This window comes from Rattus rattus, chromosome 3 (genome assembly GCF_011064425.1).
Source record: "Rattus rattus isolate New Zealand chromosome 3, Rrattus_CSIRO_v1, whole genome shotgun sequence".
Taxonomy (NCBI): Eukaryota; Metazoa; Chordata; class Mammalia; order Rodentia; family Muridae; genus Rattus; species Rattus rattus.
In genome coordinates this window covers 192,278,393-192,303,604 of record NC_046156.1, presented here as the reverse complement: position 1 = coordinate 192,303,604, position 25,212 = coordinate 192,278,393, and the positions used below count along the sequence as shown (strand labels likewise).

Genomic DNA, 25,212 nt, shown 5'->3' with positions numbered 1-25,212 from the left:
AGGAGGTGAAGGCACGGCATTTACTCAAGTTGGTACTTATCCTAGCCCCACTTCAGGTGGTTGTGTCAACCCTGCAAGAGTTTACCAGCAGAGACTAAAGAAGCAAGAGCCAACAGATCTCCCCCAACACCCAAGATGACCCTTTCTTCCTACAGGAGGTCAGATGCAGAAGCCAATGGAAAGAGGTGAAGGTGTCTTCAGAAAGGGGTGGGCTTGGGTCCCCAGCCAATGTTTTTCCCTGATCAGTGACTTTGTAGCATCCTCCAGGAAGGAAGAGGGAGTAGTAAGGCCATTCATTCAACTCCGATGCCCTGAATACTTGTTTCTGAAGAGGAGTGCTAAGGTAAACTAGTTCCCCTGCGGAAGTAGTTTTGTGCTGAGCAACCCTGGCAAAACAAATCAGTGGTTCTTGGTCAATAACAGGTGAATGTGTTGAGTTCACAGAAAGGGGAACCAGCAATAGCCAGGGAGCCAACATTTTAAATGGGAATTAGAGGTACCTCTAGATTGTTTTCTTTTTTGAAATCTAAATATAATTGCATCATTTGTACCCTTCATTTTACCCCCTCCAACTCTTCTCATGAGCCCCACCCCCCACCCCCATGGCTTTTGTTAATTTGTCTTTTAATGGGCAGATAAACACATTTAGATGGTGTCGGATAATAAACAAGCACATTAGACTGTTGTCTCTGGTCTTGACCCAGTCCTTCTAAAACCATTGTACTGTCTGAGTGAACGGGGTGGTGGGAATGTCTTGTTGCAACAAAACCCAATCCTTAAGTAGCTCAGGACTTTCCACTCTGCTCCCAGCTTCCAGAAAAGGGTGAGGGCTGAAGGGAGTTCACCATCCATGGCCATTTCTTCACTGAGTCATGCCAAGAAACGTGTGAGAAACCCGTCACCCAGGTGTCACCTGCAACTTCCACTTTGGGAACAATAGCCAGTTGCCAAGAGGAAGGACACCATGCCCAGAGCAGACAGGACATAAAAGTAGCATCTTCTACCTTGTTCTTCTCAAAAGCATATGTGCATATTGTTTCAGAATTCCATACATGGCGTATAACATTCCTCTATTGCTTCCTCTCTAGATCCTGGACGATCCTGCATTACTATTCCCTCCCACCATTTTCTGTGTTCTTCTTTTTTTCTTTTTAAACCCACCGAGACCACTTAGTGATACTCTGTGTGTATGGGAATAGGGCCATCTCTGGATCATGGGTAGACTCTTGGGGGCTGCATCCTTGAAGAAAACAGCAGAAGCAATCTAGTGTTAAAATCTCTTTAGCTAGGGGTAGGGCTTCAGGACCCCCCTTCCTTGTCCATGAAGAGTTTTTGACTAGGTTGATCTTGCTAAGGTCTTACTTATGCTAACACAACTGCGGTGAGCTCATATGTAGAACTGTCCTGTTATTTCTGGAACATGCTGATTCTTTGAATTAATGCACTGTCGCTGGCTCTTACAACATTTCCATGCCCTCTTCCATGATCCCTTAGCCTTGGAGACAAGGGTATGTGATGCAGATGTCCCATTTAGCATTAAACACTCCATAGTCTCTTATTCTTTGCTTAGTGAGCAGTGGCAGGTTTCTGTCTTTAATTGATATCTACTGTAAAAGGAAATGACTAACCAGCCTACCTCCCCTTTAGTTTTGAAAGCCATTTTGATAGTAAAGACAATCCTGTTTCAATCCTGTTTACGATTAAGTCTGTTTCTCAAGGGCTGGGGTATACCCCACCTGTATCCTTAACTACAAAATGGCTCTGTACTGCTGTTCCAGGAAACAGCAACCGTGCCTTTCTTTCAAAAGGTTATTAAGACCACCTGTTGTTATGACTACCTTGTTATGACTGTCCTGTTTTGACCACCTTGTATCCATGTCTTTGTTTATTGTTAGGAAGTTGTTATGCTTATGTTCTGCCTGTGTTCCCTACCTATTTGCCTGCCAAATCCCCCGTTCAGAACCCCCTACTCCTGGACCACGAAAGATCTTACCTTACCCATGTCCAATGCAGATCTCTTGAAACTCGCTTTTAGGGAAAGACAGTCTGTGTACATGAATGAAAAAAAAAAGGGTTGCTTTAACTAACTGCTTGCTTTAATTAATTTGGCTATGATTTGGGTCAGTGGTCTTTCCCCTCGAATCTGTGGGATTAATAGAAGCTACTTTAATGAGGGTTGAAAGATGTGCTTATCTATAGTTGTAATAAGCCATTAGGAGTTGGTTTAATACTCTGTCCATTTAGCAAAATAATTGTAGTAGGTTCTTCCCTAGAGCCCATGACCTACTTAGCCATGGGATCTCAGCCTTGTTAATACCAGATATGAGTTCCGTTTTATGAAGCAGGCCTTAAATCCAATCAGAAAACGGTTGATTATTCCCATTACATATGTGCCACTTACCAGGACAGCCTTTTTTATAGCCCACAGGGTTTACGGATGGATAAGGAAAACGGCTGTGCCCATCATTTGGTATTTTGGATAGTGTCATTCAGCCTAAGAAGCCAGCCAGCAGGATTAAAGCTTCCAGGTGGGGTACTAGTTTGATTTTACCTTGACTTATGACTATGTGGTATCACTTGCAATAGGGTCTCACCATCAAGTTCTGGAGGGTAACCAAAATTAGAGATAATGGCCTATAGGTTTTTTGGGGGAGGACTAGGGAACCCCACTGACTAACACTCTAGAAGTAACCCATTCCTGACACTGGGCATTTCATTTGAGAGCCTATGCAGTCTAGGATAGATACCTCCCTTCATGTTAGGGTAACTCCATTTAAACTCTTTTCATTTATGTACATGCATATATTTTAGGGAACAGGTTTCCACATGGAGTTTTCAAAGGTCTCAAGTTATCTGGGATAACACTAAAGATTGTTGAAAAATCTTAATTTATTTTTATTTATGTATGAGGGAAGCAAGGCGCCTAGTGTAGATGGGGGTCAGAGGACATTTGCAGGAGTCATTTTTTTCTCCTTCCACCATGTGGGTCCCAAGGATGGACTTCAGGTTCTCAGGCATGATGACAGGTATCTTTACAAGCTGAGTTATCCCCCTGACTCCAAATGTATGTCTCTCTCCTTTGTTTGGTGTTCCGGGATGACATAGGCTTGGATAAGCTGCTAATAACTGAAAACCCGTTTTCCTGGGTTCTGCGAGTTCTTGTCATGAAATTTCAGTCTGAGAGTGAGACTTGTGGGAGTCGCTGAATTTGTGTCCCACTTGCACAGAAGAGTGGGTGACCTACACATACACCCAGCACTTTCTGCTGACATCTTGAGGAATGAAGCCCTTCCTTCCTCTACCTGTTGAATCTAGGATCAACTCCAGGTATTTGATGTCATAGTGGTTTGAGTTGTTTTCAGCGTGATGGAGTGATATTGGAAAAGACATTATTTGTTTGGTTGTCGCGGCAAACCGAAACCTCCCAGCTATAGATCTGAGTGAAGACCCAAGTTCATCTCCTTGTTATTCTGCAGAGGACAGGACAGTTTTTTCGCCACAGATACTAGAGGAAGGACTTCCCGATGCTTCTTCCTCCTCTTTGTGTACTGCTGTCTCAGGAAGCTCAGTGTAAAAGGACTCATGTGTTGCCTCTCTCTCCACAAACTCAAGAAGACAACAGATTAGCCTTCAGCCGTTCCTGGACTCTTCCTCTAGCTGAAGTCTCACTGCGCTCTCTGCTTCACGTGTGTAGGGAGGAAGGGCTGAAGAATTGCTACATCACATAATAGGGATTTAGGGGCTGATGGAGTTGTAGATGGTGAGGAACGGAGCAGCAGAGACCAAGGGACTCTAAAATGACTTGGGTGACGCTCATTCGTTAAGTAAACCCCATTTGCCGCCATTAATTCAACCTCATACCAATTCCTCCACCTGCCACATCGAAGCTACTCTATGATAGCACACGGTTGATAGGATTGAGGAGAGTAAAGGACTAGGGACTGGCACTCTGGTTCATGGAGAAAAGATAGAGAACAGGATCCTGGCGGTGTGCTGGTAATATTTTGCCCGTCTTCTGGAATCTCACCTCCTTCCTTTGCAACATAATAGAGACTTCCACCAGAGTTGGGTACTTAAAGCTCCTCACTAGTAGCTTTCTACTCCAGCTACAGCCATCTGGTTTCTTCCCTCCCCATTCTGCCTAGAAATAATTTCAGCAAATTAAAAGAAAAAAAAAGGCGACATAATTGCATTACCCCGTTTCCATGCAGGAGGTGGGGACAAGGGGAAAAGGAAGCACGAGAGGGTGGACTGCCCTGCCTGTATCTTAAGCCTACAGGCTTGCACACCTGCTGGGGATTAAGCAGAAATTATCACTTGCCTGTGCCCTTTGCCTTTCCCTGATACAAGCCATTTTCCTGAAAGGGGGAAAAAGTAGCATTGAATCCAGAGCTGTCTCTCCCAGCTACAAATGTTGTAATCAGAATAGCAGCAGGCAGGCTCAGTTCCCTCACCTTCCCCCACACTCAAAACAGCATGAATTTATATTCCTGGGGCTCTCTGAATTCCGAGCAGAAGGGTAAAGTGCAGTTGAAAGATCTCAGCAAGAGGGGCACATTTTGTGTTTACCTGAACCTCTGATGACGAGTTCCCTACAGGTTGTAAGGCTTTGACAAAGGTCACCTCATAGATTCACCTCAACATAAGACTCACCTTACATTGCATGATCTCTCTCTCTCTCTCTCTCTCTCTCTCTCTCTCTCTCTCTCTCTCTCGTAGCTTCAGATAATCCATTTGTCTTGAAATCCAAAATAGAAGACTATCAGAGAGCATCAGTTTAGAATGAGCATGAACAACTGGTACATTTCTTCTGATTTGTGCTTTAGGGAACCATGGGAGGAGAGAGCTGTGAGCTAACCTGGCCATTCATGGAAAGAGATGCTGAAGGCAGGCTTCCATCTGGAAGCCAAAGGTCAAAGTTCAGGTCCAAGGGGTGAAATAGAAAGGTCTGTGACAGAGGCAGAGCTGAAGCGCCAAGGTGCTAAGTTCTAGAAGCTAGGAAGATATGTGGGGAATAATCACATTGTTACTATTTTTTTTTTAGTGGCGCTTGATGATCTGATATTGTCCTTATGAAGAATTTAATGAATAAGTTACATAACAAATGTTTTATTTCTACTAAAACCAGGGCAAATACAAAATAATTGCTGGTGGTTTCCTTTGACACTCATGGTCCCAAACTGCCTCATACTTAATCAAGGGAGAGATAGATGTGTTGCTAAAATATGACCTAAGTGTGTAGATTCAGCATTGCAAAGGTTAAATTATATTACTGCTTCAGCTAGCTGAACAACAAAAAGAAGACACTTTAAATGAAGTCATTTGGATTGGAGATGCTGTCATGGCCAATCAGGAGACTGGGCTAATACAATACTTAAAGAATCATTAGTCAAGGGCAAAGATACCTCTAAGTAATTCACTGTGTAATACTTATGGAATGTCCAGGATAATCAAGGATAAAGACATACAAAGTAAAATAAAAGTAAGGTATGAGTCTTCTTTATAAGGAACTTATACTTGACAGAGGAAACAAACACAGGAAGCCACCAAGGACAAGAAAATTTATAATAACATTCTGTTATATATAAACACTGTAGGGATTTAGAGATGGGCTAGGTCTCTGGATGATGTCAGTAGAAAAGGCAACCCTAGATAGTTATGAGAGAATGGGCAGAATCTGGTCAGTTGAGGAGAGTGGGGGAGATTTTTGGGAGAGGCGTCTAATAGCAGAGAGTGGCTTAGCACCAGAGGCACGATCTGGTGGAGAGTGAGGCTCTGTGGAGGCGTTGGGGGTGAGGTCCCCAGAGCAGGATAATTGTCTGCCTCCTTTGATTTAGCAGCAAAGAAGCTGTAATAATTTACTTTGGATGACAAGAATGCACATGATTTGAGGCCAAACTGGGAAAAGTGATATACCCAAAGGACTAATATTTCTTCTACCACTGACCTTCCATGTGTCTGCAGACAAGGTCTTGAAGGCCGAGCTGCAGAGGGCGGAGTAATCAGTGACCGGAAGTATAATGGATGTGAAGGAGGGAGGGAGTTGGTGGCAGTAAGAACTTTCAGATCAGAACAGTTTGATCCTGACACCAGGTTAGGAGAGTTCATGGCAAAGGAGGAGGACCGTTGCCATTTTTCAACTAAGTAAATTAATAAGAGACCAGTGTTATTTAAAGGAAATTAATTTGGCAGTGGAGGATATCATACATCAGAAAAAAGGGAAAAAAGCCATAGCAAAGCCAGTTATTAAGCTATATAATAACTCAAGTAGAATAGGTACCCTCCTTGTGTTCCTAAGAAACACTAAGAAATTTAAGAGGGGTGTGTGTGTGTGTGTGTGTGTTTTAAAGGTCAGAGCATTACTTTGCAAACAGGACTGACTAGGAGAGAAACCTGAATTATCCAATGTAACAGGGATTTCAGTCCTTCATGGAAACAACAAGAACCCACTGGCAATTCTCCCTGAGATTTGCATCTAGCTCTGACTCTTTGGAGCCTTTCCTAGTCTCACTTTTATCTTATGGTCCTGAAAAAAAAACCCAAGTACATTGCCTAAAACCAACCAGGAGAAACATATGCTAAGAGTATTTTCTATAGTTTCATGTGACCCAAACCCCCATAAGGAAAACAAAGACACAATGACCAGTCAGAGGCTGCCTCTGGTTGCTTCTTAGGTACCAAGGTTATAATGATAATGATTTATTTCCTTCCGATTTTTAACTTCACATGACCTTATGTCTTTTACCTTTAATTTTATTTCTAGATGACACTAGTGCATACATGCATATGCTGATCCCTGTCCCATGTCTACCCCGTGTGCCTTATTTTAGTGTCACTCTGGGAAGCATCGCAAATGTATTGCTCATGCAAACAGTAGCATGCACATTTGTAGTTTCATACATCTTAAAGGCGATGTCTTCCATGTTTCAGAGTTAAAGGCAATGTGTCCTCTAATATTCACCAGATGCCTTTTATGAGGACTGGCAATTGTTTTCTTCTTGACTAACTCATAAGGCATTTATAGTCAATTGTTATGAGTGTCACCAGTGATTTTATTCTATAAAACCAGGACTGGAGAAAAGCACAGTGGTACAGTTCATTGCCTAACTGGTGTCAGATTCTGCGTTTGATCCCTAGTATGACCAAAAATAAATGAATAAGTAAAAAGAATTTAAAAAAACCTCTCATGCAATTCTTGCCTTATTAAAGTTGATAGCATGAAAAATGATTTCTTTCTTATATCGACTCAAGCTTTAAAGGTAGGTAGGCATTGCCGTGCATGTTGTAATATTAACTAACACCCAGGAAGCTGGTGCGGGAGGATTACAAGTTCAAGGCTGACCTGGGAAGATAATTTGAAGGCGACATGCACTGTTTCTGAAAAGAATGGAAGAAAGGAATGAAAAAAAATAAGAAGCCAGCATAGGGGTGTGTACCTGTTATCTCAGAATAAATCCAAGGCAAGCTTGGTCTATACAGTTAGTTCTAAGCTAGGCAGGACTGCAAACAACAAGATCATGGCTCTATAACATCCTACCTGCTATACAAGGTACAAACCCAGACTTGTAATGCTATCGTGGTATTTCCCCACGCGGATTGTTATTGCTTGGGTTTTGTTTTAAGGTTTTGATATATATGCTTGAAAGTGATATTGAACTAAAATTTCCCTTTCTCGTACTCTCCTTAGCAAAATTAAACTTATTCTATCCACTTACACTATAAAATAGTTTGGTTAACAGAACAGGGTTTTTTCTGTAGTTTACCTGTTTGTGAAAAAAAAAAAACATCTTTTTCCCCCTTATTCGATGCTTTGACGTAAGTATAATTTAGCTACGAAACCCAACTACTTGCAATGAAACACATCGATTAAAAATTTAGAACCCAACAACTGTGACTTATTTATATTCCCAGCACCAATTTGTTTCTCACTATATTAGTTCTAATTCTGCACAATTTTGTCCCACATGCAGTCCATGTCGTTAATGCTATCTCTACCCAAGAGACTGAACAGTTCTGTCAGCATAAACCTGGACAGGCTGGGCTGGAGACATGGCCCAGAAGTTAGGAGCACTTGCTGCTCTTAGAGAGAGCCAGGTTTGGTTCCCAGGACCCACACAACGGCTCCAGAGGATCCATCACCTTCTCCTGGCCTCCACAAGTACTACATGCACACAGTGCACAAACATGTAGGCAAAAGCACCCGAACACATAAACTAAAAATAAATACATCTTTTTCTTTAAAAATGACCGGAGAGCTGGATGAACAGGATGACTCAGCCTGTTTTCAGTCAGGCAGCTACAGTCATGCTTCTTCCCGCCTCCAGTTCAACCTTAGTGTGCTTCGATGGTATGTGGCAATCATTTGAAAGGACTAAATTCAAGAACAGACGTCTAGTCTGAAGAATTCGAGCAATGCGATGTCATTGGAACTCTGTCACTGCTTCCTCTGGCTTCACTGTCAGGCAGGCTCTCTCTCTCTATTGTATACATAAAGCCCTTTCTGGCTCCTTCAATCTACCTTGTTAGTAATTCCAGAGTTAGGGCCTCTTCATCTTAGTCTGCATGCTAAACAAATGGACACTTAATCATGGAGGGAATGGTGGTCTCGATTGTCTGGACTCTGTTCAGGCCGCTCTCTGTTGTGTCCAAAGTGGCATTCCATCTCTATATTCTCAGAAACCCACAAAGGAAGCAAGGCAGCTCCTACAGCAAAAGAAGTAGAGAAGAAGCGGAACCACCACAATGTCTGTGGCGGCGCTGCACGGCTGCTCAAACTGCGGCTCTACAGAGTCTCCTGAAGTAGCTGAAGGCTTACACCATCACTTTCACTGAAAAGATCCCCGGATGCTCAGCTTCGAGGCCCTCCCTCTTCTAATATTCCAGATGTGTCGTGTATAACCGGAAGTCTCATGGTCACACCATATCAATCCATCCGCACTTGGCTAAGTTTCTTCCTACCCAACCATCCTCCCTGGATTTAGATATTACAGGTGAAAGTCAGCCTCCTTAATATAAAGGTGCATACTTTGACAAGTCTTCTTTTCCCCCCCATCAAAGTTCTGACAAGTCTTCCTTTGAAACACGTCTCTACCACCTATGCGTGCCTTTCCTTTCTGTCTCCCTCTTGTTAGAGCAGCAGTCTTTCTCCATTCCATACGTAGCGCTTTTCGAAATATTGCTAAATTTCCACTTCTAAAATTTCCAATCAATTATTTCTATTGTTTAGAGAAGCAGTCCAAAACACTTGGCGCGCTCTCTCAAGATCAATTGCAAACTGGATCCAAAACACTTTTTACGGTCTCCTTGATTGTTCTTTGATTATGTAAACCCCCGATTCAGCCAACCAGTACATTCGCTGTATCCCTCACACTCTCTCTTGTGCTGTGGTCCTTCACTTGCCTTGAGTGTTTTCTTTATTCTTCTCTCCTTGTCTAAGACCGAACTCCATTCTCCAGAACCCCTCAAATGTCCCTATTTTATTTTCATAGCTTCAACCACTTGAAGCCTCTCTCCTTGAAGCGTTCACGTCACGTTGATCCACAACTCATTCGGTAACAGAATATAGGCCTTCCCCCTTTCCATTCTACGGTCATGTAAGTCAGTGTGCGCGTCACAGTCCAACCCAGCTCTGCTCATTGCTCCTCAAAACACTCTCTTCTAAAGCAGGTCGTACTACAAAATGCTCCAGACCTCAAACCAGTGTTGCTACCCAAAATGTTAAGCCTGGAGTGGATGGATTTGTACACCAAATGGGCCATTCCATTACAACTGTTTGCTGTTCCCAAAAGTAATTGGCATGGTCTGTGTCACTGAATTTCTGCTTCAATTTTTTTCACATCATTAGATTCTTCTGGAAAATGGAGCCCCACTCCAAATCGTAATCTACTCCTCTATGACCCCAGAGGAGCCTTATTGAGTTCTCCTCCGCCTGCTTCCGTGTCTCCTGGCGCTGAGAGACTCACCCCCAATACAGTCCTCTTACAGATAATGTATGACGCTCTTTGCCATTTCTGTTTTGGTTTTTTTTTTTTTGGGGGTGGAATCCATTTTAGCAAGACCTGTCCCGTTTGTCTTTGTGTCTACAGCATTTAGCAGATACTCGGTAAGTGAGTCACACTGGAGTTTTTGTTTGTTTTGCAATAAGCTTTTTATTTTTGAATACTTTTAGATTTGCAGAGTTTACAATGACAGCACAGAAAGTTCTTTTAAACCATTTGTCCCAGTGGTACCCTCTCATATAGCCATAGTGTTCTTGTTAAAATGAAAACAGTATTCAAATAGTACAGACCTGGAATTTCACAGATCATCCAATAATGTTCTGTATTATACACAATGACGGGTTTTGTTAGGACATTTTCATGTATGCATCCTCTATTTCAACCATATTCACGCTTATTACTTTCTCTTGTTCCCTTCCCATTTCCACTGCTCTCTTCCTCTTTCTAGGTCCTCTTCTTGATACTCTCTCTCTCTCTCTCTCTCTCTCTCTCTCTCTCTCTCTCTATTGTGTGTGTATGTGTTTGTATGTGTTAATTATGTATTCATTAGGGTTTGTGGGAGCACTGTTTATAGAAATATAGGAAACTTAACAGTGTCTACACTACTGAAAAGATTTCTCTCCATCCCCCAGCCTAAATGTTGTATATTTCTAGCAAGTATAACATGATGTTTTTAAAACCATAAAATTTCTAAACCAAATAGGTAACATAAATATTGTCTGATTCTTCTTATTGTTGTTCAGTTGGAAACTTAAAAATTTGCTTTCTTTCCTAGTGCCAAAAAGTGCTCTATAGGCTACAGGTGGTCAGAATACTCATTAACAAGTATCCACAGTAACAATGTGAATTACAATAATAACTAGTGTGGCAGGATCTGCCCATGGGTACAGTAGTAACAGGAATATTGCAGGGCAGCCAACCACTTTCTGATTAGATTTGAGGCTGGCTCCTTCAGAGGAAATATGTGCCTTGTACTGTAAATCTGTCTAAGAACCTATGGTTGGAGTTTACAAGCTCCAGAGGTGAACCTAACACTGTTACTCTGATAAATGTCCATTTGAAGTTGACCTATAAATTAATGTCCTTGTACCCATGGATTAGTGCTGCTCTTGAACCCCAGTGGAGAACTCTCTTTGTGTAATGGGCAGCTGTTAAAGAAACAACAGATCAAAGGGCAGAGAATAAATGTCAGTGGAGTCCTCAACTGCAAATTGAACATTTGAAACCCCCGTTCCAACCCATCCTCCCTCTCTTTCTCATACACCCAAACACACACACACACACACACACACACACACACACACACACACACACACACACACACACGGGGGGGGGGCTTGCAGACATTCTCGAGAAAGAGGGAGGAGAAAGCCTATAAGAGCCAGGAACACTGAAGTAATGACGTCATAGCAGCTGTGGTTGCCTATATAAGACCTGCACAAGATCAGGACAAACAACATTCTAATATGGAGCAGAGACGGCTCATGAGCCCCCCACCCCTAACTGAGGGGTTCAAGTGATGGTGCCACACTCATGAATATATGGGTAGAACCCACTGAACTGAGTTATTTTTTCAAAGTCTATGAAGTGAGGGATGGGGAGGAAGTAGGGGCAGATCTGAGAAAAGTGGAGAGTGACTGTGAGCAAAATGTGTAAGTCTTAAAAAATAAAAAAGTTTATTTAAAATATACTCTCTTTAAAATGTAATACAATGTTGTTAATTATAGTCAACATAAGTATAAATGGATCTCTTGAGTTGATTCCTATTATCTAACTAAAGTTTGTATCCTTTGACCAACATCTCCTGAATAATTAGTTCCGGTAACAAAAGCAGTGATTTTGGAACTCCCAAACAAAACAATCTCCAAGAGGATGAGATATCCCTGGGCATTTGGACCGAGTTTGCCCAGTTTCTTCAGAAGAAGCAGCACAGACAGCCTTTAAGGGCCAGTTCTTCTCACTGGAGCCCTAGTTTATCCTACTTCAGGGAGAGGCATGCAGTAAGACACTGAGCACTTTCATCTTAATTTGTTATCTGTCTTATGACTCCAGAAGTGGGAAACACAACCAATTTCTTGAGTTCATTTATATCGTATAACCTAGTCTCCTGAAAATGCCGATATCAGTTAACATTTATCAACGATAACCTGCCTTTATCACATACACACAAATACTATTTAGCATTGAAATTCACTGTAATCTAGCCTTATAATGAAGAAGTATCTATTTTCTACCAATATTAATTTGTGATTCTTTAACATATTCATGTACTGAATCAGATTCAGTTATTTCCTCTAGCTGTGTAGAACTCCCAGTTTACACGGATTTATCTGTTGATAATTTTCATTGCAATTATAATTATAGAGCAACTTGAAAGCGTAAATGTATGAAAAAGAAGTTATTCCTTTAAATGTACACAAAAATGTAGTCAAATATTGATAAGGCACTTCATTACAAGCATTTCTGTTAATCTTTACTTCTCTTACCTGCTCTGATTTATTTTGTTAAATTTAATCAGTAGCATATCATTATATCTTTTCTCTTGTTAATGTTGTCATGTAAAGACTATTTTGCATCTTTCATTCAGATCATAAAATCAACATTGATTATTGATTATTAAAGCAGCCATTTGACTTTAAAAGTTGCAATCAGACCTTCAAGGTTTAAGTTATACATGCTATGAAGTTACACTAAAGTTACTTTTACTTCATCTGGGTTAATGTCAGAGACTCTGTTGTGGAAACTGACTCTCAAGTGTACGGAAAGGACAAAAAGTACTGTGCCCATTCTTGAAGAAGGGCAAAGGTACCAAGTTTCTTTTGCCTGAACCTGAAGCCTGACTTGATATGAATATTTGAAGATGAAGAATTACCATGATGAAGATAATGGCCCCAATTATTGTGTTACATACAACAAATTTGAGAAGCTGGTGGTGGACTCTTCATTGGCAACTGGAAAAGTGAGTGGTTCTGAGACTACATTTCCTGCCAGACTAGAAGTAGACATTCTCTGCTTCTGCCAGTTGTCCAGAACAGAACAGAACTTCCACAGAAGTGGGGGGAGGACAGAACAAGCCAACAGAAGGGTTTGGACTGTGTCCTTGTCTAATACTTAACTCTGCATCTTGAAGTCTCTTAGAAGAACCCCTTCGTTCTCTTTAGGGAACAGAAGCCCAAAGTCCTTATCGTGGAGTTAAAAGGACTCTCCCACCTAGATGTCTCCCTTTTGCTCTCAGAGTTTAAGATAGGACACCTCCATTTTTGGGAGGAGGATGGGAAACCAGTTATTTTTAAACTCATCTGTCTCCAAGTTCTTTTAGTATACATAAAGATGAATTCACTGACTACATTTGTTTGATGCTGGAACAGGTTAGCAAGAAAAGCTGTAGAATCATTATGCAAAACCAGCTCCAAAGAAAATGTACCAGTCAGCTTCTGAGCCGACACTTTAGTGTGTGATTCTGAATCTTTTTACCATCCCCTGTTGCATTAGAATTTCAATAACTAAAGTTCAAGAGTTCCAACACCTCAGGTCAATGCCAGCTGCTGGTATTGTTTTATAACCTTTATTTATTCAATAAATACTTTTATTTGCATCTTCTAAAGACCCACATCTTTAAGACCTATTTTGGGGAGTCATTGACACTGAACTCACGATCCTCCTGCCTCAGTTTCCCAAATGCTGCAGTTGTACCACTAAGTCTGGTAGTACCTAAACATATTAACTGTAGATTTTTTTTGTCAGTGTTTCTTTAGACGGTTCTTGGAAAGATTGTTCAAGATCTTTCTGGTTAAAAAACAAAGTCAGGACCCATTTCCACAACACCCAGAGGAAGCCTGACTCCCAGGTGCTCTAACATGCCCAAGATCACAGATGAGGAGGCCGTAACATCTGCCACAACACCAGGAGTAACTGGGATCCAGTTAGTGGCACGGGTTCCTTCTGGCCTGAACTGGCACCAGGAACAGATCTGGGGTGCTGGCTTTGCACCCAACTCCTACAACACCCAGAGGAAACCCAGCTCCCAGGTGCTTTGAAACGTCCAGGATGACAGGATGATAGGATCACAGGATCACAGGATATTAGCACATAAGCTTGAATACATTTCACGCACCACATGGAGCTCAAGAAGAGAAGATCGGAGTGTGGATGCTTCAGTCTTTCTTAGAAGGGGGAACAAAATACCCATGGGAAGAAATACAGAGACAAAGTCCACACTTCAGCAGAGACTGAAGGAAAAGCTATCCAGAGACTGCCCCACCTGGGGATCCAGCCCATACACAGTCTACCAACCCAGACAATATTGCGGATGCCAAAAAGTGCTTGCAGATAGGAGCCTGATATAGCTGTCTCCTAAGAGGGCTCTGCTAGAGTTTGACAAATACAGAGGTGGATGCTCACAGCCAACCATTGAACTGAGAACGGGGTCCCCAATGAAGGACTTAGAGAGAGGATTGAAGGAGCCGAAGGGGTTTGCAACCCCATAGGAAGAGCAACAATACCAACCAACCGGACCTCCCAGAGCTCCCAGAGACTAAACGACCAACCAAAGAGAACACATGGAAAGATCCATGGCTCCAGCCACATATGTAGCAGAGGATGGCCTTATTGGACATCAATGGGAGGAGAGACCCTTGGTCCTGTGAAGGCTCGATGCCCCAGTGTAGGGGAATGCCAGGGCTGGGAGGTGGGAGGAAGCGAGCCGGTGGGTGAGTGGGTGGAGGAGCTCCACCATAGGAACAGGGGGAGGGGGAATTGGATAGGGAGGTTTCCGGAAGGGAGACCTGGAAAGGGGATAGCATTTGAAATGTAAATTAAAAAAATCAATAAGAGGAAAGAAAGAAAAAGTCAGTACATTTCCATTATTATCTCATTAATATCTTTTCTCCCATAATTCTAAGTTCTTATGAAGTAACATTTGTCTTCGCTTTTTCTTTGCCTCTTCCCTTCTTTTCCAAACATGTTCTTTAGAAAATCAAAACCATAGAGGAGAACGTCTTTCTGAGGGCTATCACTCAGTCTCTCCTTGCCTTCAGACTTTGTCCTTCCCTGCTCTGTATTCTCCCCCACGTCACACCTCACTTACAACTTAAGTTTTGCACTTTGTCATTATAAATACACAATGTTCCCCAATGTGTGCTTTTCATGCAAATGTGTCTGTTTTCTCCTAGGTACCTCTGAGACAATGCACAGCTGATTCTTCAGAAGTCACTCTGCCCTTCCTGTCTGCAACAACACACGCACAGCATGTGTCCTGTTTCTTTGGTAATCTCCTCTCCAAGTCTGCTCACTTTACCTCAGCTCACCCCTTGTTTGTGGACAAGCACCAGCACTTAGAATGAATTCCCGTCAATTTTTTTTCTCTATATACTTACTCCTGCCTGGATACACATCCGTTAACAATTTCCGACTCCTAACTTCTAATTCTTTTCTCTATCTCTTATTGAATTGAGTCAGCCTAATATTTTTAATGGTTAAATTCTATCAATGGTAAGAAAGAAGCAAAAAAGAAAAGAAAAAGAAGAAATAGAAAACTCTCAGATTAGGAAATTAGAATTCACTGCTTTCATTTAGTTTCTTATTTTCTGTGTTTCCTTTTGTTTTTCTTTCTTCTTTCCTGGTACTGGGAATGGAATCCACAAGGACGCCATACATGCTTAGCGGTGACCTGACACTCAGCTGTGTCCCTAACCCTTTTTCACCTTTTAGTTGTAAGAGATGGTCTAACTAAGATGCTCGGATTGTCTGTGAATTCTTTTGTAGTTTAGGATGGCTTTCTTGAACTTGTAATTCTCCTGCCTCAGCTTCCTGCAGGGCTGGGATCACAAAGCGTGAGCCACCAGGCCCAACTCTGAATAATCTTCCACACTTCTGTCCTACTGTAAGCAATTTTAGAAGCCTACCCTGTGAGAAATGGGCTGCATCTACTCATTTGAACAAATATTTGAACAATCTTTGGACCACAAGAGCTGAGGTGTGTGTGTGTGTGTGTGTGTGTGTGTGTGTGTGTGTGTGTTTGTGTGCATGTGCACACATGCATGCACATGTACATGCTAATATGTGAATACTAACATATATTCATCCGTGCGGATTCTTCTTTAAGAACACAAAAACCATCTGAAGCCTAGAAAGAGAAACCTGAAGACTGAGAGGTAAGAATACGGACTCAAAAGGAGAAAGTCATGTGAGAAGGTACTGAAGAGTAGAATGATGCCGACCTGATCGGGTATGGGCAAACCAAGCACTTTTATAAATTGTCAGCCTGTGTATAATCTGGAAAGAAATTCTGAAGCATCTTTAATATTTAAATTCAGGCTGGGGGTGAACCCGCTGTGTGATAAGAAGCAGTGTTGGCTTTGAATGTGTGTGCAAGACCCCTAGGTTCTATCCTCGGCATTTCAAAATAAAAATAAATGATGTAAATCGACTTACTTTATCCACTCAGCAATTTCACTTCTTCCTGTGTCATTCTGAAGTATTAAATACATTCTCAGATGAAGAAAAAGAAGACAGCCATCTTCACATGTTCAGCGAAGTATTATAAATATACTATTAAACACTAGAAATAATCTAAATATCCCAACTGGGGAAATTATTTAGATAACTCTACTATTCTAGATTAATATGCAGAATTACAATATAGAGGTAGATGGACATGGATGCTGATCCTCTTTGAACTCAGTGTTGAGGAAGCAAAGAGGACAATTTGCAGATTGGTAGACAACCTAGCATTTCCATAAGATCCTACTCTCACGTAGACACCAAAGCATTGTAGATTTCTCAGGAAGGTCCATGTATAGAGTTGCCCACTGGAAGGTGCACGAAACTTAGTAGTGAACTTATAAGAAGAGAAGATTGAGGCTAGGCTAGGAAGGACTTATTCTTACATGCACTACAGTTGTGTTGGTTATAAGCAGGGGCAGGGAGAGAGAGAGAGAGAGAGAGAGAGAGAGAGAGAGAGAGAGAGAGAGAGAGAGAGGAGGGGGGAGGGGGAGGGAGGAAGGAGGGGAGGAGGGAGAGGGGAGGAGGAGGGAGGAGGGAGGAGGGAGGAGGGAGGAGGGGAGAGAGGAGAGGAGAGGGGGGGAGGGGAGGGGGGAGAGGGAGAGGGAGAGGGAGAGGGGAGAGAGGGAGACTGGGTAGTAAATAGCCAGAATAAGTCAGGGCAGGATTGCGCCAGCATGTTTCAGCATACTTGGCAGGCCCAGAAGTGTCCTTAAAGGAACCCAGTTTTGCTGGGGTAGTGGCTGTTCCAGACAAGGTTAGTGAGACCAAGAGGAAACAAAAAAGATCAGCAAAGTCATGGCTGGCAAATGGCTAGTGTGATGTGACCCAGACCAGGTTTAAGGCAGAGCTGCAGTTGGCTAGGAAATGGTTAGTCAAATGGGCTGGAGGGTTCAGTAAAACCCACAGACAAGCATCCTGGGGAAGCTGACGAAAGGATACATATCCAGGGCACATCATTTCAAATAGAAAAGGCTCTAAGGAGTCAGAGATCAATGCAAATCTCAGGGAGAATTGCCAGTGGGCTTCTGTTGTTTCTGTGACAGACTGAAAATCTTGTTATCTTGAATAGTTCAGATTTTTCTTCCAGTCTGTTTGTAAAGTAATGCTCTGACCTAAAAACAAAATAACAAAACCAAACAACAACAACAACAACAACAACAACAAAAAACCCCAAAACCAAACAACAAAAACAAAACCAACCAACCAACCAAACAACGACAAACAACCCTCAAATTTCTCAGCGGTTCTTAGGAACACAGGAGGGCATCTACTCCACTTGGGTTATTACATAGCTTAATAACTGGCTTCACTATTGCTATTTTCTTCTTTTCTTCTGATGTATGATATCCCTCACTGCCACATTAATTTTCTTTTAATAAATTTATAGCTATGTTTGATAATAGTAAGAAAAAAACTTGTCATTATTACCTTTTATTTTTCACTCCCATGCTTTTCAATACATTTTAAGTTTTTGTTTGGAAGACACTGGGAAACACTAAAATGTCACATGAACTCAGCGATAGAGAAACAGTGATGGGTTAGCTGAGTCAGCATTCTACCCGTATCCACATCTTTAGTTAGCGTGATCCTTACCAGCTGATCAAATGTCCCATCCCTCCGCCTGGTCAGGGGTAGCAGTCACTTTTCTGCCTGATACGGAGAATGTACCCATGTTGAGGAATGGGGAACATTCTATTTGTTTTCTTTAGGAACCAAAATTCTCATGAAAACCAACCACTATTCTTGCAACTAATTGGCCTTTAAAAAATTTTGTATATCCAAGTCAGGAAGTCCCTCATTTAGAGACAGAGGGCAAAGGAGTGTCAGAGAATCCCTACCCACAACTTAAAACAAATGACTTCCTTCCAGTTACTGTATCTTTAAAGTATTAGGAATCTCTTTAGTACAGGTCTCTCAAAGCTGTCATCTATGTACAGGTATTGAAAAACTGACAAATAGGGGCAAGTAGATGTAGATATGCCACAATGAATGCAAACCAGTAGCGACAGCAATAATTAATCACTGATGGTCTCCAGAAATGCTAAAGCCCATATCATTGCATCCCAGGTAAGTATGATTAAACAGAATTCTGAACCCACTCATATGCTGGCAAAAATTGTTCAAATATTAGGATTGAAAGAAAGAAAGAAACCTTATAAGTTCAAGTATAGGGAAAACAGGCCAGTTGCCAAATAACAAAAATATGACTTTAGATTTCTCTTTTGCAGTGTTAAATACCAAAGGACAAGGGAAATGATCGAGTCAAAATTTCAAATTTATTCTCATGTAAGGTGGCTTTTATATACGAAGTAAAATACATTTAAATATAGTAGCATACATTCTTGTTAATAAATTTTGTTAACCAAAGATATATGAATACTGCAAAAGCATGAAAAATATGAAGAGAGAAGCACGATTCGTTCAGATCACTACCTCATCCTGAACGAGACAATATTGATATAAATACTGTACAACTGAACTGTAGACTCTAAGACCCAGATGTGAGAAGGGTGACAATTTATAATGTGGAAATAACAAAGACAAGCACTAAAATCTGCCCCAAGCAAAGTCAAACATAAGAGATGTGGCGATCTGGTTCTTCCTCAAAGAAGTTACATGGTGCAAATTGATAATAGTCCACTCCTCAAATATCGGACGCTGCTTTGGAAAGCTGAGAAATAGGGTAGCTAGATGCAGATGTGCCACAAAGAATGCAAGCCAGTAGCAACAGCAGTAATTAATCACATATATTGTACATAAATGCTAAAGCATATATATAATGCTCTACGTTGGTTTTATTTCAATCTTCATAATCTCTCTATGATTTCAATTTCCCGAGCCCATTCAGATGCTTCTACTGGCCGTTTTCTCCCATGTCATGGACCTCAGTAGGGGAATTTAATTATGTTATTTACTGTTGAGTCAAGAGAGTAGTGTATGTTTTTAAAACATGATCACTAATGGAATTTAAAAGAACTTCCATGGGAAAAATTTAAAGAAAATGTCAGATTTCTAGTAAATGAAGTGAAATCAATTTTTGACTCTTATAATAAATGGTAATTACAACTGGGCATTTTAAAATGCCATAAATTGAAAACAACAGAAAGCATTTGCAAGAGAAAATGGAGGCAAGTTTTTATTTTTCTTGAAAAAAATTACACCCAGAAGGATTAAAGATTGTAAAGTCATGGCTTAATTTAAGAAGGGGGTTGGCCTGACGGGTTTCTCCAGGTATAGGTGCATTTAATTAGAAAACCATAACCTTAAACCAAAGCCTTATCAATTCAAGGTGCCCCAATTCTTCATGGCTAAAAAAGCAATGGGAAAATTAAAAAAATTAAAAAGAAAAGTTTTTATGGACTAATAACCAAGAGTGAGATCCCACATCTGCATACAAAGAGCCCTTATGTTTCTGAGCTTCTCCCATGTTTTTAGGAAAGGTAGGGTCTGAGGAAAGTGGGGTATCGGGAAATTGATAATGTGTGCTTAGAGAGGAGTCAAAGCTAGGACAAGCTCTCATGCATTGGTCTGACGACTGTCTAAGTCTTTGGGTGATCCCTCCAGTGCACAGGCACAGGTCTACATCAATACCAAGGCTAAAGATTGGTGGTCAAGGCAAACCGTAAGATTATACACCAGAAGTTACCTCATAGAGGGAAGACAAACTGTGCAATTTGAACCCAGAGTAGCCAATAAGGCAAAAGGACAATTTTCTTGTCAACACAGAATAATTCTGTCATTGTAACATTAATGTAATCTCTAGTTGTCTACCTCATATTGTTAGGCATGCAAAGAAATGGGGATGGACCGTTTCGTGGGGAAAGGTAGGAGTCAGTCATAATATTATCTCAAGTGAGTTCAGACATTGGTTATCAGAGAAACTTAACAAAGAATTAGAGAAAATATTCTAATATGCTAATAGAATTAGAGAAAATGAACTAATTCTCTCTCATTCTTATTCCTTGAAATATTTAGAATAAGTTTTCAATTTCTCCATAAAAGCTAGCATCAATTGATGAGCTGTATTGAATTTATAGATCAATTTAGATAGCCTTAAAGATATTAAACCTTCAAGTCTTCACCCAAGGAATATCTCTCCATTTACTTACAATCTCATTTTTTCTTTCAGCAGCAACACTGATTTTTGACGACAAAGCAGCCAGTTCTTTTTTTAAAAATTTTTATTATATATTTCTTTGCTTACATTTCAAAGGTTATTCCCCTTCCCGGTTTCCTGTCCATAAGCCCCCATTCCCTCTCCTCCCCCTCCCCCATGTGGGTATTCCCTCCATACATCTCGTTTATTGCCCTCCCCCATATTCCCTTGTACTGGGGGTCCAACCTTGGCAAGACCAAGGGCTTTCCTTTCCACTGGTGCCCCCAACAAGGCTATTTTCTGCTACATATGAAGTTGGAGCCCTTGGGTCAGTCCATGTATAGTCTTTCAATAGTGGTTTAGTCCCTGGAAGCTCTGGCTGGTTGACATTGTTGTTTTTATGGGGTTGCAAGCTCCTTCAACTCTTTCAATAGGGGGTCCTATTCTCAGTTCAGTGGTTTGCTGCTAGCATTGACCTCTGTATTGGACGTGCTCTGGATGTGTCTCTCAGGAGAGATCTGTATCCAGTCCCTTTCTGCATGCATTTTTTAGCTTCATCAATCTTATCTAGTTTTGGTGGCTGTATATATATGGGCCACATGTGTGTCAGGCTCTGAATGGCCATTCCTTGAGTTGCTGCTCTAAACTGTGCTTCCATAACCTCTCCTATGAATATTTTTCCCCATTTTAAGAAGGAGTGGGAGCATCTGCATTTTAGTCATCCTTCTTCTTGAGCTTCCTGTGGTCTGTGGATTGCATCTTGGTTAATTTGAGCTTTCTGGCTAATATCCACTTATCAATGAGGGCATATCAAGTGTGTTTTTCTGTGATTGAGTTACCTCACTCAGGATAATATTTTCTAGTTCGTTCCATTTGCCTATGAAATCATGAAGTCATTGTTTTTGATAGCTGAGTAGTATTCCATTGTGTAGATGTACAACATTTTTTGAATTCATTCCTCTGTTGAAGGGCATCTGTGTTCTTTCCAGCTTCTGGCTATTATGAATAAGGCTGCTATGAACATAGTGGAGCATGTGTCTTTGTTGTATGTTGGAGCATCTTTTGGGTATATACCCAAGAGAGGTATAGCTGGGTTCTCAGGTAGTGTAATGTCCAGTTTTCTGAGGAACCTCCAGACTGATTTCCAGAGTGGTTGTACCAGTTTGCAATCCCACCAACAATGGAGGAGTGTTTCTCTTTCTCCACATCCTCGCCAGAATTTGCTGTCACCTGAGTTTTTTATCTTAGCCATTCTGACTGGTATGAGGTGGAATCTCAGGGTTGTTTTGATTTGCATTTCCCTGATGACTAAGGATGTTGAACATTTCTTTAGGTGCCTTTTGGCCATGCGATAATCCTCAGCTGAGAATGTTTTGTTTAGCTCTGTACCCCATTTTTAATAGAGCGATTTGGCTCTCTGGAGTCTAACTTCTTGAGTCCTTTGTATATTTTGGATATTAGTCCTCTATCAGGTGTAGGATTGGTAAAGATCTTTTCCCAATGTAATCTGTTGGTTGCCGTTTTGTCCTAATGATAGTGTCTTTTGCTTTACAAAAGCTTTGCAGTTTCATGAGGTCCAATTTGTCAATTCTTGACCTTACAGCATAAACCATTGGTGTTTTATTCAGGAAATTTTCCCCAGTGCCCAAGTGTTCGAGACTCTTCCCCACTTTTTCTTCTATTAGTTTGAGTGTATCTGGTTTTATGTGGAGGTCCTTGATCCACTTGGACTTGAGCTTTGTACGTGGTGATAAGAATGGGTCGATTTGCATTCTTCTACATGCTGACCTCCAGTTGAACCAGCACCATTTGTTGAAAATGCTATCTTTCGTCCATTGGATGGTTTTAGCTCCCTTTTCAAAGATCAAGTGGCTATAGGTGTGTGGGTTCATTTCTGGATCTTCAGTTCTGTTCCACTGATCTACCTGCCTGTCTCTGTATCAATACCATACAGTTGTTATGACTATTGCTCTGTAATACTGCTTAAAGTCAGGGATGGTGATTCTCCCAGAAGTTCTTTTATTGTTGAGTATAGTTTTCGCTATCCTGGATTTTTTGTTATTCCAAATGATTTTGCAAATTGCTCTTTCCATCTCTATAAAGAATTGAGTAGGAATTTCGGTGCAGATTGCATTGAATCTGTAGATTGCTTTTGGCAAAATGGCCATCCTTACTATATTAATCCTGCCAATCCCTGAGCATTGAAGATCTTTCCATCTTCTGACATCTTCCTCAATTTCTTTCTCCAGAGATTTGAAGTTCTTGTCATACAGATCATTCACTTGCTTGGTTAAAGTCACACCAAGATATTTTATGTTATTTGGGATTATTGTGAAGGGTGTCATTTCCTTAATTTCTTTCTTAGCCTGTTTATCCTTTGAGTAGAGGAAATTTGTTTGAGTTAATTTTATACCCAACACTTTGCTGAAGTTGTTTATCAGGTTAAATAGTTCTCCAGTGGAACTTTTGGGGTCGCTTAAGTACACTATCATATCATCTACAAATAGTGATATTTTGATTTCTTCCCTTCCAATTTGTATCCCTTTGACCTCTTTTTGCTGTCTGATTGCTCTGGCTAGAACTTCAAGAACTATATTGAATAAGTAGGGAGAGAGTAGGAAGCCTTGCCTAGTTCCTGATTTAAGTGGGATTGCTTCAAATTTCTCTCCATTTAGTTTGATGTTAGCTACTGGTTTGCTATATATTGCTTTTACTATGTTTAGATATGGGCCTTGACTTCCTGATCTTTCCAGGACTTTTATCATGAAGGGGTGTTGAATTTTGTCAAATGCTTTCTCAGCATCTGATTCTTATCTTTGAGTTTGTTTATATAGTGGATTACATTGATGGATTTTCATATATTAAACCATCCCTGCATCCCTGGGATGAAGCCTACTTGATCATGATGGATGATCATTTTGATGTGTTCTTGAATTCGGTTTGCAAGAATTTTATTTAGTATTTTTGCATCAATATTCCTAAGGGAAATTGGTCTGAAGTTTTCTTTCTTTGTTGGGTCTTTGTGTGGTTTATTAGGTATAAGAGTAATTGTGGCTTCATAGAAGAAATTGGGTAGTGCTCCTTCTGTTTCTATTTTGTGGAATAGTTTGGACAGTATAGGTATGAGGTCTTCTATGAAGGTCCGATAGAATTCTGCACTGAACCCATCTGGACCTGGGCTCTTTTTGGTGGGGAGACTTTTAATAACTGCTTCTGTTTCTTTAGGAGTTATGGGGTTGTTTAGATGATTTATTTGTTCCTGATTTAACTTTGGTACCTGGTATCTGTCTAGAAAATTGTCCATTTCCTCCAGATTTTCCAGTTTTGTTGATTATAGGCTTTTGTAGTAGGATTTATGATTTTTTTTAATTTCTTCAGATTCTGTTGTTATGTCTCCCTTTTCATTTCTGTTTTTCTTAATTTGTATACACTCTCTGTATAGTTAGTACTCTCTGGTTAGTGTAGCTAAGGGTTTATCTATCTTGTTGATTTTCTCAAAGAACCAGCTTCTGCTTTTGTTGATTCTTTGTATAGTACTTTTTGTTCCTACTTGGTTGATTTCAGCTCTGAGTTTGATTATTTCCTGCCTTCTACTCCTCTTGGGTTTATTTATTTCTTTTTGTTCTAGAGCTTTAAGGTGTGCTGTCAAGCTGCTGACATATGGTCTCTCCTGTTTCTTTTTGCAGGCACTCAGAGCTATGAATTTTCCTCTTAGTACCGCTTTCATTGTGTCCCATAAGTTTGGGAATGTTGTATCTTCATTTTCATTAAATTCTAAGAAGTCTTTAATTTCTTTCTTTATTTCTTCCTTGACCAAGTTGACTTTGAGTAGAGCATTGTTCAACTTCCATGTATATGTGGGCTTTCTGTCATTATTGTTGTTATTGAAGACCAGTCTTAGTACGTGGTGATCTGATAGGATGCATGGGATTATTTCTATCTTCCTGTATCTGTTGAGGCCTGTTTTGTGACCGATTATATGGTCAATTTTGGAGAAGGTTCCATGATGTGCTGAGAAGAAGGTATATCCTTTTGTTTTAGGATGGAATGTTCTATAAATATCTGTTAAATCCAATTGGTTCATAACTTCTGTTAGTTACTCTATGTCTCTGTTAGTTTCTGTTTCCATGATCTGTCCATTGATGAGAGTTGGGTGTTGAAGTCTCCTACTATTATCCTGTGAGGTGCAATGTGTGCTTTGAGCTTTAGTAAGGTTTCTTTTATGAATGTAGGTGCCCTTGTATTTGGAGCATAGATATTTAGGATTGAGAGTTCATCTGGGTGGATTTTTCCTTTGATGAATATGAAGTGTCCTTCCTTATATTTTTTAATGACTCTTGGTTGAAAGTCAGTTTTATTTGATATTAGAATGGCAACTCCAGCTTGTTTCTTCGGGCCATTTGCTTGAAAAATTGTTTTCCAGCCATTTACTCTGAGGTAGTGTCTGTCTTTGTCTCTGAGGTGTGTTTCCTGAATGCAGCAAAATGCTGGGACCTCTTTACATATCCAGTCTGTTAGTCTATGTCTTTTTATTGGGAAATTGAGTCTGTTGATGTTGAGAGATATTAAGGAATAGTGATTATCGCTTCCTGTTATTTTCATTTTTAGAAGTGG

At 40.7% G+C, this 25,212-nt stretch overlaps 1 pseudogene; it reads left to right on the top strand.

The window, feature by feature from the left end:
• Window positions 1–13,855: 13,855 nt before the first annotated feature.
• Window positions 13,856–25,212, top strand: part of LOC116896039 — a 65,300-nt pseudogene continuing 53,943 nt past the window's right edge.